At 58.5% G+C, this 12513-nt stretch overlaps 1 protein-coding gene across 2 annotated transcripts in view; it reads left to right on the top strand.

Moving 5' to 3' along the window:
* Positions 1-1049: 1049 nt before the first annotated feature.
* SEMA4D (semaphorin 4D) overlaps positions 1050-12513 on the top strand; it is a 95245-nt gene continuing 83781 nt past the window's right edge. For both annotated transcript variants that reach the window (XM_053907729.1, XM_053907722.1), the window contains exon 1: positions 1050-1330. The gene's annotated coding sequence lies outside the window, so the exon portion shown is untranslated. The remainder of the gene's footprint in view (positions 1331-12513) is intronic.

The following is a 12513-nucleotide window of genomic DNA, read 5'->3' as shown; positions in this document are numbered from 1 at the left end:
GCCTGCACCCTCAGCACTGGCCTCACCGTCTTAGCCTTTGCTGGCCCTCATGGGTCCACTGGTCCTAAGGCCAGGCTCCTGGGGCCCCTGCAGGGAAAGGCAAGAGGCCCATGAAGGGGACTGGAGGCTCTTGGGCTGTTGCTAATGGTTCAGGAAAGGGTCCATTTTGTAACTGTCACTCTGGCTCTCTGCAGCAGGTGGTTCCCTGGAGAGCCGGCTCTGGTTCCCTCGGAGGGTGCTGCAGCCCAGGCAGCTCCGGCCAAGCCCGGGGAGGGAGCCCGACTCCTACGGGTGGCGAAATCCCCGCTGTTTCACGGGGAGCGGCGTTCCTCTCTCTGGAAAGCGTCCCTCGGCAGTCCTGCTGACCCCGCCAGCCACCTTCCCAAGGTCACGTCTCCCTCCAGGGCAGAAGGGAGCAGCCTTCTGAGGGTGCCCACGGAACCACACCCCTGCATTAGTACAAACGTGTCACCAGGGGCCACACTGGGGAACTCTTTGCCAATCGGTGCACAGGACAGTGGACGCTTGGCAAACGGGGCACGGGGCACAGAAGGGCTGTGGAAAAACCTAGACTGGAGAAGGTGACTGCCCACTTCACCCTGGGGAAATGCGGGGGGACCTGTTTGGAACCTTCTTGCCCGGAGATTTACTAAGAAGCAAAGGAACAACCACACCCGCCTGGGGGCCCACACGGCTTGTCCACACATCTGTGCACGCCAGGTTCCCAGCGGAGCCACAAGAGGGCCCCCGGGGGTGCAGGAAACCTCGGGGGTCTGGGGGGCCTGGAAAGGGTGGGGTCGGGCCAGGCTCCCAGAAGGGGCAAACTGGTCCATTAACAGGTGGGGAGGTGGAGGGTAACCGGGCACTGGGTCAGAACCGGCGCTGCACCCCGCAGAGGCCCGGCCGGGCCGGGGCCGGGCCGGCCTCCGGGGCCCCGCGGGCGGAGGAGGAGGGAGGGAAGAGGAGAGGTGGGAGGAGGGAGAGGAGGAGTGGAGGAAGGTGAAGAAAGGGGAGGGCAGAGGGGAGGGAACGAGACGTGGGGGAGGAGGAGTCGGACGGGAGTCGGGCGGGGAGGAGGCGGCGGCGGGAAGGGGGGGCGGGGAGCGGGGGAGGGGCCTGCGCGCGGCCCCGCGCCCTCCCTCCCGCGCCGGCCTCCGCGCCCTCGCGCGCCGCAGCATCCCGGAGTCGCCGGCCTCGCTGCCCCTCCGAGCCCGGCCCGAGCCGCCGGCAGCCCCCGCCCCGCCGCCGCCACCGCCGCCGCCGCCGCCGCCGCCGCCATTCCTGCGTCCGCGCTCGCCGGGCCGGGCTCCGCCGGGACGCGCCACGCCAGGTAAGGGCCGGCGGGCGGCGGGAGCGCGCGGGCCCGGCAGGTGCGCGGGGGCGACGGGCCCTCCCGGAGACTGCGGGTCCCCGGTGGCCCCCACGGAGCCCCCCCACCTCGCCAGACCCTCCCGGAGTCCCCGCTCCGGAGCCCCCTGACTCCTCCCCGGACCCCCGGACCCTCCCGGAGTCTCCCTCCTCGGACCTTCCCAGAGTCCCAGCCCGGGACCCCGGGACCCCCGGACCCCTCCCAGGACCTTCAGGGCCCCTCCCCTCCCCGGCACCCTCCGGGCCCGGCGCGCAGGTGGCCCCGGGGGGCGCAGGGCGAGCAGCCGACCCGGGCTGGCAGCGGGGGCGGCGCGCGGACCAGGCCCGCCGCGCCCCTGGCCGCCGGGCCCCCGCCGGCTCCGGCCACTTCGGCCTGGCCCGGCCTCCTCGGGCTTCTATTTCGGTCCGGGGGCCGCGTCCCCCCGGGGGCCGCGTCCCCCCGTGAGCCGACCGGAGGCGCGCACTCAGACAGGTGGGGCAGGTCAGGGCCCTGGCGGTGTGAGTACTGCAGGCCTCGCCTTCCTTCAGGGTTTTGGCAGTGTGATTCTAGAACAGCCAAGGAGACTCCCCAGCCTTAGCTGGGGCTGCACCTGTTGCAGCCGCCTGGTGAGCTGCAGGGAGCTGAATCCACTGGGGTTTTGCCAATGCACGCATGGACAGGAGACTTGGGTGGTGGTCGTTCTGTTCATCTGCTGGATTTAGTGTGTGTGTGTGTGTGTGTGTGTGTGTGTGTGTGTGTGTGTTGGGGGGGGGAGGTGCATGTGAGTCTGTAGGTGGGCAGTGCCCTGGAAACAAGGCCTGTTGTCAAGGGCCAGGCCCTGCTTTCCAGCCCTGTGCCATCCAGAGCTGCTCTGCTTTTGTTTTCAAAACCTCCCCTTACCTTGAGCATGTCCAGGCCAGTGGGTGGCCAGGCCCCTGCAGGCCAGGCCGGACCTGGGGCGTGTGGCCAAGCAGCTGGCCCTCCTGTTCTGAGTCTATTCAGATCCACCAGGCGTCACCGAGAGGAAGTTTCCTTTGCAGGGGGTGAAGTGACATCGTGGCCTGTCACCTCCTATCTGCCCCAGGCCTGGGGCCAGCCTGCTGGCTGCCCGGGCACCGTTATTTGGGAACGTTGACTGTGTCCCAGAAACAGGCTGCCTCAGCCAGCGCCAGGGCCAGGATTCTGGTGGAGATAATGCCCCGATTGTCACTTGAACGGTTGGTGTCTGTGCACATCGTCTGCAAAAATAAAGAAGAATAAAGCCGGCCCGCTCCGAGTGTCTTCGGCACCATGTGTTCCCAGGGATAAAACCCCAGGAATGAGGGGACGGTGGGGGGACACACGGGGCTGTTTCTGTGGGCAGGGGCTGGCCGCCTGGGACCCTGACCTTCACTTCAGACTGAAGTTTGTCTGCACCTGCAGATGAACCGAATGAGGGGATGAAACTAATCAGCGACGCTGAGAGGTAGCTCTGCTGGGTCCCTCCCTTGCACGGTGTGGAAGGACCATGAGCTGGGCGCCGGTGGGGGTGCCTAGCCCCCCTTATGGCCTTTGTCATCTATTCGTCTGCCTTTGAGACAGCACCGTGGAGCCCAGTTCCCTGCTCAGGGCCCCGGCAGGCGGCGTGCTCACTCGGGCTGGGGTGTGGGGTGCAGCACCACACCGCACAGCTGTCCAGTGGCTCCTGGGGGGCGGGGAGATGACCTTAATGACGTCGTTCTCTTGTGATCCCCACCGTGAGCGTTATCTGAGGCAGATTGCATCTCGACGGCCTTCCCCGCACCAGGCCGGGCTGTCTAGGCCCGTCTTGGGAGTGCACGCTAATGGCCGTCTCTGGTGCCGGAGCGCACAGCAAAATCAATAATGCATTGCAAAGATCGAGAGCCCTCTGTGCTTCTGGAGAGAGTCCACCTCTCCCACACCCAGTGTGGACGGGCCCAGGCCTCCGGCCCCTCCCGCTGGGCCCTGTTTCTGGTCATGGGGGAGGGACGGGCAGGGCTGCGGGGTGGCTGCAGGGCCTTCCCTAGACGCCGCGTCCTGTGTGGTGAGTCTGGGGCAGAGCTCCCGGGTTGGCAGCTGGGACCCCGTCCCCGGGCATCCCCACTGCCAGCTGGGGTGGGCCCCTGCTGTCGTGGCAGTGAATTCACTTCCTGATGGTTCATAATTTACAGTGACTTTCCTCTTCATGCTAAGACTTTGCCTGGTTGAAAGAACTCCCGGAGGTCAGGTAGGAGGCGGCGGCTCCTAGCGCCCCTGCGCCCCCAGGCTCCTCGGGGAGCAGCCGCGGTGGGCCGTTCACTGGCCAGGCGTGCAGGGTGGCTGCGCGGGGAGGCTGGCCACGCAAAACGTGCAGGTTAATTTGCTGTCGGCTGATGGTCGAGGGCCGGCGCTGGGAGAAAGGCAGGCTTTGCAGTCCTGAGGGTGGGGGTGGGGGGGGCAGTGATTTCTCTCTGGACCTGTCACTGTGGTGGAAGGGAGAATGGAAGGTAAGAAGGAAAATGACCGAGCAGAAATGATGGGGCCCCGGAGGGAGGTCCCGTCTTGGGTCTGCCCCGGGCTGGGCGGGTACAGCTGCCACAGTTCTCCGGCACCACCGGGCCATGGCCGTCTGGGGACATCTCGGGGCGTCGCCCGAGAGCAGGGCCGGTCAGGCAGGCTCCTTGGCACCTGAGACTGGGCACAGCTCACGGCCATTTCCAGGCCGCTGGCTTTCAGGGGCTGACTCGGGGAAGCCAGGATTTACTAGGAGGAAATACCTGCTGATTCGAAAGGGTGCGTGAGCGGACCCTGCCTAGAGCTGGGGTGGTGTTTGTCGGCCCCACGATTAAGGTGATTTGGGGCTGAGCAAATTGGTCCATCCCAGGTCTTTGATGGCTCACTTTCCAGCTTGCCCAGCCCTCCCTGAGCGCACGGACGATTTTGCTGGCGGTGCTGTGACCGGGCCGGCTCCCCGCTGCCCTGTCACAGCCCCTGGGCATTGCAGCGGCCCGGGGCTGTCCTGGGTGCCTGGGTACGCCTCCACCGGGCTGGGGTCCCGGATCTGGTGGAAAAGTCTCAGATGCTGCCCACGAAGGCACAGACTGCCTCTGCCCGGTTACTCCTAAGTAGCTCCCTGGGATTGCGGGCGGTCAGACCAGCATTTGACTCAAGAATCGTTCCTTTCAAGAGTTACTGTGTTTATGAGACAGTTGATGTTTTTTAAGTGAATGAGTTTTAAAGAATGATCGTGTTCCTTAATAACAGTGCTGTGGTTTTATGCTGAGATGACCTTCACCTGTTAGCACTGGGCTCAGGAGTGTGCGTGGGGCGGGGGGTGGGGGGGGGGGAAGAGAGGGTGCTTGGGGTTGGCTTCCATTAGCATGGCGGGGGGAGTGAGTGGGCGTCGAGGGGCCCCCTTGTCTGTGGGTGGATGGTTGTTGGGTCTGGGGAGGGTGCCTTACGGTCTGCCGTTCTGTTGTGTCCACTTCCGTTCATTTTCAGAATTCTCAGTGATAAAAAGTTAATGGTAATCTAAGAACTACAAGTCCCCTCCCAGAGAGACGCCAAAGGGTCCTTCCCTTCGTGAAATAGCTCAGGGGTTTACTTCAAAAGAAGTGCCCACATGTGAAGTAAAAACACTGCTTCTTAGCATAGAACGCATAGAAGGAGCCGGGTTTCGAGTGCGTACCTGCCGAGAATTATCTGGAAGAGGACACAGCGTTTGTGGAACAGATAATTATGGAGTGAGTGCTACGGACAGCAGTGCTCCAGGCCCTGGGGCCAGGGGTGGGGGCAGGGTGTGTGCGTGTGTGTGGACTTGTGCGTGTCGTGTGCGCATGTGTGGGTGCATGAGTACATCGTGCATATGTGTGTGTGTGCGTGTGCACGTCTGTGTGTCGGAGGAGGAAGTGTGTGTGTGTTTTGGGGGAAGGACGAGGGAAGGGCCGGAGAAGGAAGGGGGGCCTGCACTCTTCCCTTCTGTATGCTTCTGTGCGGTTCATTTCTCCTATAAAGGAATTATTTTTGCAGTTTAGGAGTTAATTTTTAAGAAGGGCGTCTCCATTAGGTAGTATAATATAGCCTCTTGTAAATGTTCTCAATTTCTAAATCTAAATTTTTTCAAAATGGGATGTGATTTGTTGCAATCCACGTTCCTACACAACGTAATAGGTGGTGTGGCTTACGTGAGACACTCCTGAGTCAGTGGTCAGCAGCCCCCGAATGTGTGCTGGGTGGGCCATGAAAAGACAGACATCACTGCCTTGCCCTCGGCAATAGGGGAGACAAGACCCAAACCCTGAATCTTAAACACCAGCAGACCACCCGGCAAAGCCAGAGCTCCGCAGAGGTTAGTCTGTGCGGTCCTGGGTGCTGAGTGCTGGCTGGGTCCTGAGTCGTGGGTGCTGGGTACTGAGTGCTAGGGCCTGGGTCCTGGGTGCCGGGTGCCGGGCCCTGGGCCCGGGGGAAGGAGGACCTCGGCTCAGGCCATTCCCAGTCCTGGTTCAGGTGGAGAAGATTGTTCTCCTCCGTGGCCCAGAAACAAAATCAAAGAGGGTCAAGGGCCTTTACCAGCAGGTGTCCACGGCTGGTGGATGCCCGGCCACTGTGGACAGTTCCACTCGTTTTTGGTGGTGGCTTGTCTTTTCTCTTTTCGTTTAGTAGAGGGCATGTTAAATAACTTCCGTCTATGCTAACAAAAAAGCATAAAGAATGGAAAGCCTGCAAAGTAAAACGTACAAATTGCCTGGCATTCTAAAGTTGTTTTCTTTTCCCTATTTTCCTAGTAGAGAAATTCCAGTGGCTTTAACAGCCAGAACAGAGTTTGCTTTGATCTGGCAATTGGGGCGGCGTTTGGCTCTGACGGGTGTGTGTTTTGATTGTGCACAGAAGGCCGCTGGTCCCGGGGCCTGCCATCTGTAAGGCCGGTGCTGCCCCCACCCCCCCGCCATGTTCCCACCGCGTGTTCCAGAGTGCTGTTTATTTGCCAGTGTTCTCTGGGGCCGAGGGGGTGCACGGCAGCGGGGGTGGGGGGTGCCGCTCTGCGCCCAAGGTGGTGTCTGTGGGGCTGGGAGCTGCCCCTGTCGCTCTGGACGAGGCCTGACCCCTTCTGTCCTTTGGATCGGACCGTCCGCTCGCACATCCGTCCGCTTACGGAGTGCGTCCCCGGCAGGTGTTTATTGAGCACCAATTAATTGCAGGGAGAGAGCGAGACACAGGGCTCCTGCCGCTTGGAGCTTGTGGTCAGGTGGGGGGTGGGGGAAGCCAACAAGGGAAGGAAGGGATCGGTGCTGAAGGGCGCTTGAACAATGGAGGGGTCGGGGTCCGGGTCCGGATGACCCCAAGATTCTAGGTTCAGGTGACCGGAGGGGAGCAGTTGTGGGGCTCGGGGGGGGCCCCACGGGTGGCGCTGTGAGTGCATGCCCTGCAGGTGGAGGTGACGAGCCTGCTGGGCGGGCGGCCAGGGCACAGGCATGGACCGTGAGTGAGCGCGGGGGCAGAGATACGTGGGCAGGAGACTCATGGACCTCATGGGGTGGAGGGCGAGGCGGGAGGGAGGCTGTCTAGCTCCAGGGGCCCGGGGCGCGGGGACTCAGGACTGACGGTAGCAACCTGGAGGTCACGGGTGACCTGACGGATGGCTGTCTGGGGGTGGGGGGTTCACGAGGCAGGAGGGGACCTGGCCCTGTCTGCCAGCTGGTCTTGCAGGGCCTGATAATGGGGGATGAGAGGGGGGTGGCCAGGGTGACATTCAGGTCTCTGTCCTGGAGGGAGGGATGGCCATGAAGGCAGTGTGGATGGGGCCCTCCAGGGGGGCCAAGGAGGTGGCCGGGGCCCCGGGAGTCTCCCTGCCAGGGCAGCTGGGCCCCTGCAAGTCCGTGGTGTGGCCCGAGGTGTGCAGCGTGCCTCTGTTTGGGCCCGGGGTGCCAGAGGCTGCCGTGGGGGCTGGTGATGCCTCATCTGTGAGCAGGGCAGGTGCGCACGGGTTCCCTGGAAGGCCGCCTCCCAGGCTCTCGGGCAGCGTGGGCTGCCCTCCAACTGTGCGGGGCAGGACAAGGGAGAGGGGTCAGGTCTCAGGGTGGCTGTGTGGCCGCAGGCAGACTGTGAACATCCTTCCGGGTGTAACCTGGCATTCGTACGGGTGGGCCCAGCCACCAGCGACTTAATCCCAGGTCACCTGAGCTGGGTAAGAACAGGTGTCTGAGGGCGTGTCTCCGGAGCACATCAGGTGCACCCCGGACCCCCAGTCCGCAACTCTGTGTTTCCCAGGCGGCCCAGGGGCTCGGACTGGTCTCGTGGTGGAAAAGCCACCGCGCTGAGGCAGGGCCTGTCCCCGGGCGAGCGCTGGGGCGGACGGGACGGCCGAGACAGGTGCACGCCCCCCGGGCCAGCGTCTCCTTCCCAGCTTTAGTGAGGCGTGGTTTCCATATGGGAACCGGTGCTCGTTTTCAGTGCGCGGGTGAGAGAGTGAGAGCTGGGCACAGCTAAGCACCTGTGCCGCGATGGTGACACAGGCCCTGGGTCGCTGTCCTCGCTTCCCACCCCCCTGCCCCCGCCATCAGACCTGCCACGCCCACGCAGCCACTCACATGAGTGCCCAGCCACAGGGTCGCGTGGGGGCGACCGAGACCGTTCGGCCCGTGAGCGCTCCCCACGTTCCCTCTTTCCCTTTGCACTCAACCCAGGCAGTCACTCGTCCGCGGAGGTTAGATGGTGGCCCATGAGAGTTGTTTCTTTAAGAGTCTCAAGACGGGGGCACGTGTTACACGTTCTGTGTGTAGCTGCCTTCGCTCAGCACGGTGTCTGGGAGGTTCGTACGTGTTGTGCACGGGAGACCTTCACGTCTGTTTGTTGCCGGGTTCTGTGGGATTGTAGGGTGTCCCGGGGTTTGTTGATTTGTCCAACTGTTGCTGGATGTTTGGATGGCTTCCTGTCTGGGGTTATGGTGAGTAAAAGTGCCCTGGGCTGCAGCCGACGCACAAGGAGAAGCAGCCCGTGAAACGGGAGCACACGTGTCTCCAGAGAAGATCCAGAAATGACGGGAAGCGCGTGGAAGGGTGTTCACCGTCATCCGCCACTAGGGAAGTGCAAAGCAAAACCGCGATGAGATCCCACCCCCCACCCACCAGAAGGGCTTTTATCCAGAGAGGAAAATCACGAGGGTTGGGGAGCGTGTGGAGACCTTACAACCCCCGGGGCTTGCTGGTGGGAACGGGAAATGGCGCAGCTACTTTGGAAAGCAGCGTGGCGATTCCTCGAGGAGTGAAATGTAGGATGACCCTGGGATGTCTGGAGCGGGCAGGTCCCCGGAGACAGAACAGCAGCAGTTGCCTGTGGCTCGGGGGGGCGGGACGGGGAAACTGTATAAGGCGTGTGCGGTTCCTTCTGGGGTGAAGACAGTGGTGATGCTTGCAGGGCGCTGTGAAGGTACTCAGTGTCACTGAATTGTACGCTTTGAAATGGTGACTGTCGGGGCGCCTGGGGGGCTCAGTCGGTTGAGCGTCTGACTTCGGCTCAGGTCGTGATCTCACCGTTCGTGAGTTCGAGCCTCGCATCGGGCTCTGTGCTGATGGCTCGGAGCCTGGAGCCTGCTTCGGATTCCGTGTCTCCCTCTCTCTCTGCCCCTCCCCCGCTCACGCTCCGTCTCTCTTTCTCTCAAAAATAAATACACATTAAAACAAATAATTAAAAACATAAAGTGGTAAATGTTAACACCGTGTGTACTCTGCGGCAAAAACCGACACGCAATGCATGTGTGCGTGTGCACGTCTTGGTGCTGACGTGTGCTTTCTTCCTCCTGGGCAGCTCCACACGGGTGCAGCGTCTGTTTAACCGTCTGAGGAACAGGCAGACGTGTCATTTCACATCCCCGTGCTGACGTGCCAAGGGACGGTTTCCCAGCCCTGCCGACGCTGGCTGTCACCATCTTATTCTTCGCTCTTCTGGTGTGTTGTGTGCTTTTCCTCGTTTACTAGCTAGCCGTGAATATTCTTTTAAGTACCTGCGCAAAACTCCTGCCCACTTTTGAGGGGGGTTGTGTTCTTATATTCTGAGAGTTGTTTACATACTCTGGATTTCGGTCCTTTATTTGTATTGCAGATATTTTCCCTGTCTTTAGCTTGCCTTTTTTTTTTGAAGTTTTTTAAAATGTTTATTTATTTTTGAGAGAGACAGAGCATGAGCAGGAGAGGGGCAATGAGAGAGGGACACACAGAATCCGAAGCAAAGCTCCAGGCTCTGAGCTGTCAGCACAGAGCCCGATGTGTGGCTTGAACCCACGGACCGTGAGATCGTGACCTGAGGCGAAGTCGGATGCTTAACCGACTGAGCCCCCCAGGCACCTCACTTTTTTTTTTATTTATGAACTCTTTCGAAGGGCAGATGTTTTCAGTTCTGATTAAATCCAATTTTATCTATTGTTTGTAGTGATTTGTGTCCTGTTTACGAAATCTTTGCCAAAGGCGTGGTCAGGAAGATTTTCTCCTGGGTTTTCTTCTGAAAACATTATGGTTTTATCTCCGGCGTTTGGGTCTCATCCATTGTGAGTTAGTGTTTAATTGGAAAGTGCTGAGGATTGGGGTTCGCTGCTTTCCACGTTGGATAACCGGCTGCTCCAGCTTTTTGGAAGAAACGGCCCTTCTCGTGGTGCTCTCTTGGCATGTTGGGAGGTGACTGAGTTTATCCGAGTCGTTTTGTTTCTGGCCTCGATTCTGGCCCATTATGGGTTATTCCTCATCAGCCCCCAGCCGCTGTGTCTTTATGATTGCCGCCTTATAAAAAGTCCTGAAGTTGGGTAGTCTCCCAACTGGGCTTTGTTTCCAGGATGGTTTTGTCTTCTTCTAGACCATGTGAATTTAAAATCAGCTTGTCAACTTCTGTAAAAACGCGTGCTTGGATTTTTAGGTGATTGCCTGAACTCCTTAGAGCGAGTCGGAGGAGATTGACATCTTAACAGGACCGAGTCTCCCAGTCGGCAGGCGTGGCCGCCCTTCTGTCTGAGCGCACCTCCCCTCGTGTCTCTAGTGACCTGCCGTGGCCCGGGTGCGGGTTTTATACGTGTTTTATCAGATTTGTTCGTAAGTAGTCCATGTTCAATGCTATTACGAATGGATTTCTTAAGGTTTTATTTTCCAGTTTCTTGCGAGTGTATGGAAATATAGTTGATATTTTTATATTGTTTGTCCTGTGACCTTTCTAAGTTTACTTGAGTAGCTTTTCACGGAGCCCCTTAAGATTATGCACGTAGAGAATCCTGACGGTTACGAAGAGGCACCGTTTTGCCTCTTTCTTTCCAGTTGGAATGCTTTTTGTTTTTCTCTTTTTATTCTGTTGTCTGGGGTTTTCAGTACAATGTTTCGCAGCAGTGACGGAGTTCCCAATCATGGGAAGAAAGAACTTAACGCCTTTCTCGTGAAATATGATGTTAGGTGAAGATTTTATGTAGACGCCTTTTATGAGGGTGAAGAAGGTTTCTCATTTGGTGAGTTTCTATCGTAAATGGATGTTGAATTTTGTCATATGCTTTTTCTGTATCTTGGAGATGACTGTGTGGGTTTTCTTTTTTTTTTCCATAATTATGGTGAATTATGTTGATTAATTTTTGCATGTTAAACAACCATGCCTTCCTGTTACAAACTCCAGATGGTCATGATGTATTATCTTTTTTATATATTACTGGATTCAGTTTGCTACAATTTTATTAAGGACGTTTTTAACTATACTCATGAGGTATCAGTATCGTGTTCTTTTTTTGTAATACCCGTCTGGTTTCAGTATTAGGGTAATGTTGAACCTACACAATGATTTAGGAAGAATTCCTTCTTCATTTATTTATTTATTTAAGTTTATTTATTTATTCTGAGAGAGTGGGAGAGAGAGCGGGGGAGGGACAGAGAGGAAGACAGAATCCGAAGCAGGTTCCAGGCTCCAAGCTGTCAGCACAGAGCCCGACGCGGCGCTCGAACTCACGAACCGCGAGATCGCGACCTGAGCCGAAATCGGATGCTTAACCGACTGAGCCACGCAGGTGCCCCTTTATTATTTATTTATTTATTTTAATGTTTATCCATTTTTGAGAGAGAAAGAGAGAGCATGAGCAGGGGAGGAGCGGAGAGAGAGAGAGAGAGGGAGACACAGAATCGGAAGCAGGCTCCAGGCTCGATCTGTCAGCACAGAGCCCGACGCGGGGCTCGAACTCACGGACCGCGAGATCATGACCTGAGCCAAAGTCGGACGCTTAACTGACTGAGCCACCCAGATGCCCCTGTTTATTTTTTTAACAAAGAGCTTGCATGGGGCAGTGTTGTGTCTTCCTTCAATGTTTGATAGAATTTACCAGCGAAGCCACCTGGGGTTCTCTTTTCAGGTAAGAATTTGGTTTCCTGACCTAGGGCTGATGACATTTTCTGTAGGTGAGTCCTGGTGATTCGTGTGTTTCAAGGAGTCTGTCCATTTCCTGCAAGCTGTCAAACCTGTTGGAGTCGAGTTGCCCACAATATTCCTTTATTATACTTCGAATGTCTGTAGAATCTGCGTGAGGCTCCCTGTCCGGTTTGAGCCTGGAGACTTCCGGTGCCGGGCCCCGCACCCACCCGGTCACATCCGAGTCCCGATGGGAGGGAGGGCACGGGCCAGTGGTTTTGCCCAGCTGCTCGGGTCATTCTGACACGCGGCCGGAGTTGAGGACCTTCGAGGTGCAAGGAGGAGGGATTCGTCTATAGTTCCCGGTGGTACAGCAGGTGTCCCAGAGCGGGAGAAGGCAGAGCTGAGAGAGCCGAGCAGGACACGGGGCCCTGTCTCTGCACACGGGTTCTGTCTGGAGAGCGCCAGCAGAAGTGGCCTTGGGGGGCGGGGGAGGGGGGTGTTGGGCTGGGGCCTCGGGTGAGGAGTGTGTTCAGGACGTGCCAGACCCTGGAGGGCACAGGAGTGGGTGCTGAGGCCTGTGCTGCTGGGTGCTGGTTTGTGTTTTTAAGTCAGAGTTCCTGACGTGTAATCTGCCTGGAGCAGAACTCACCCCTTGCCGCGTCCTGTCGTGTGAGTTCTGATGCACGGTCATGTAACCACCACCGAATCAGGATGTGGAAAATCTCCTTCCGCAGACTTCCTCGTGCCCTCTGGAGTCAGATCTTTCTCCCCCCGCCCCTGACCCCCTGCAGATCCATTTCCTGTCCCCGTAGACTTTTCCGGAA

This window comes from Panthera pardus, unplaced genomic scaffold (genome assembly GCF_024362965.1).
Source record: "Panthera pardus isolate Hobbes unplaced genomic scaffold, ASM2436296v1 HiC_scaffold_20, whole genome shotgun sequence".
NCBI classification, from domain to species: Eukaryota; Metazoa; Chordata; class Mammalia; order Carnivora; family Felidae; genus Panthera; species Panthera pardus.
Note: the sequence above shows the minus strand (reverse complement) of the source record. Positions and strands in the feature narration are given on the sequence as shown.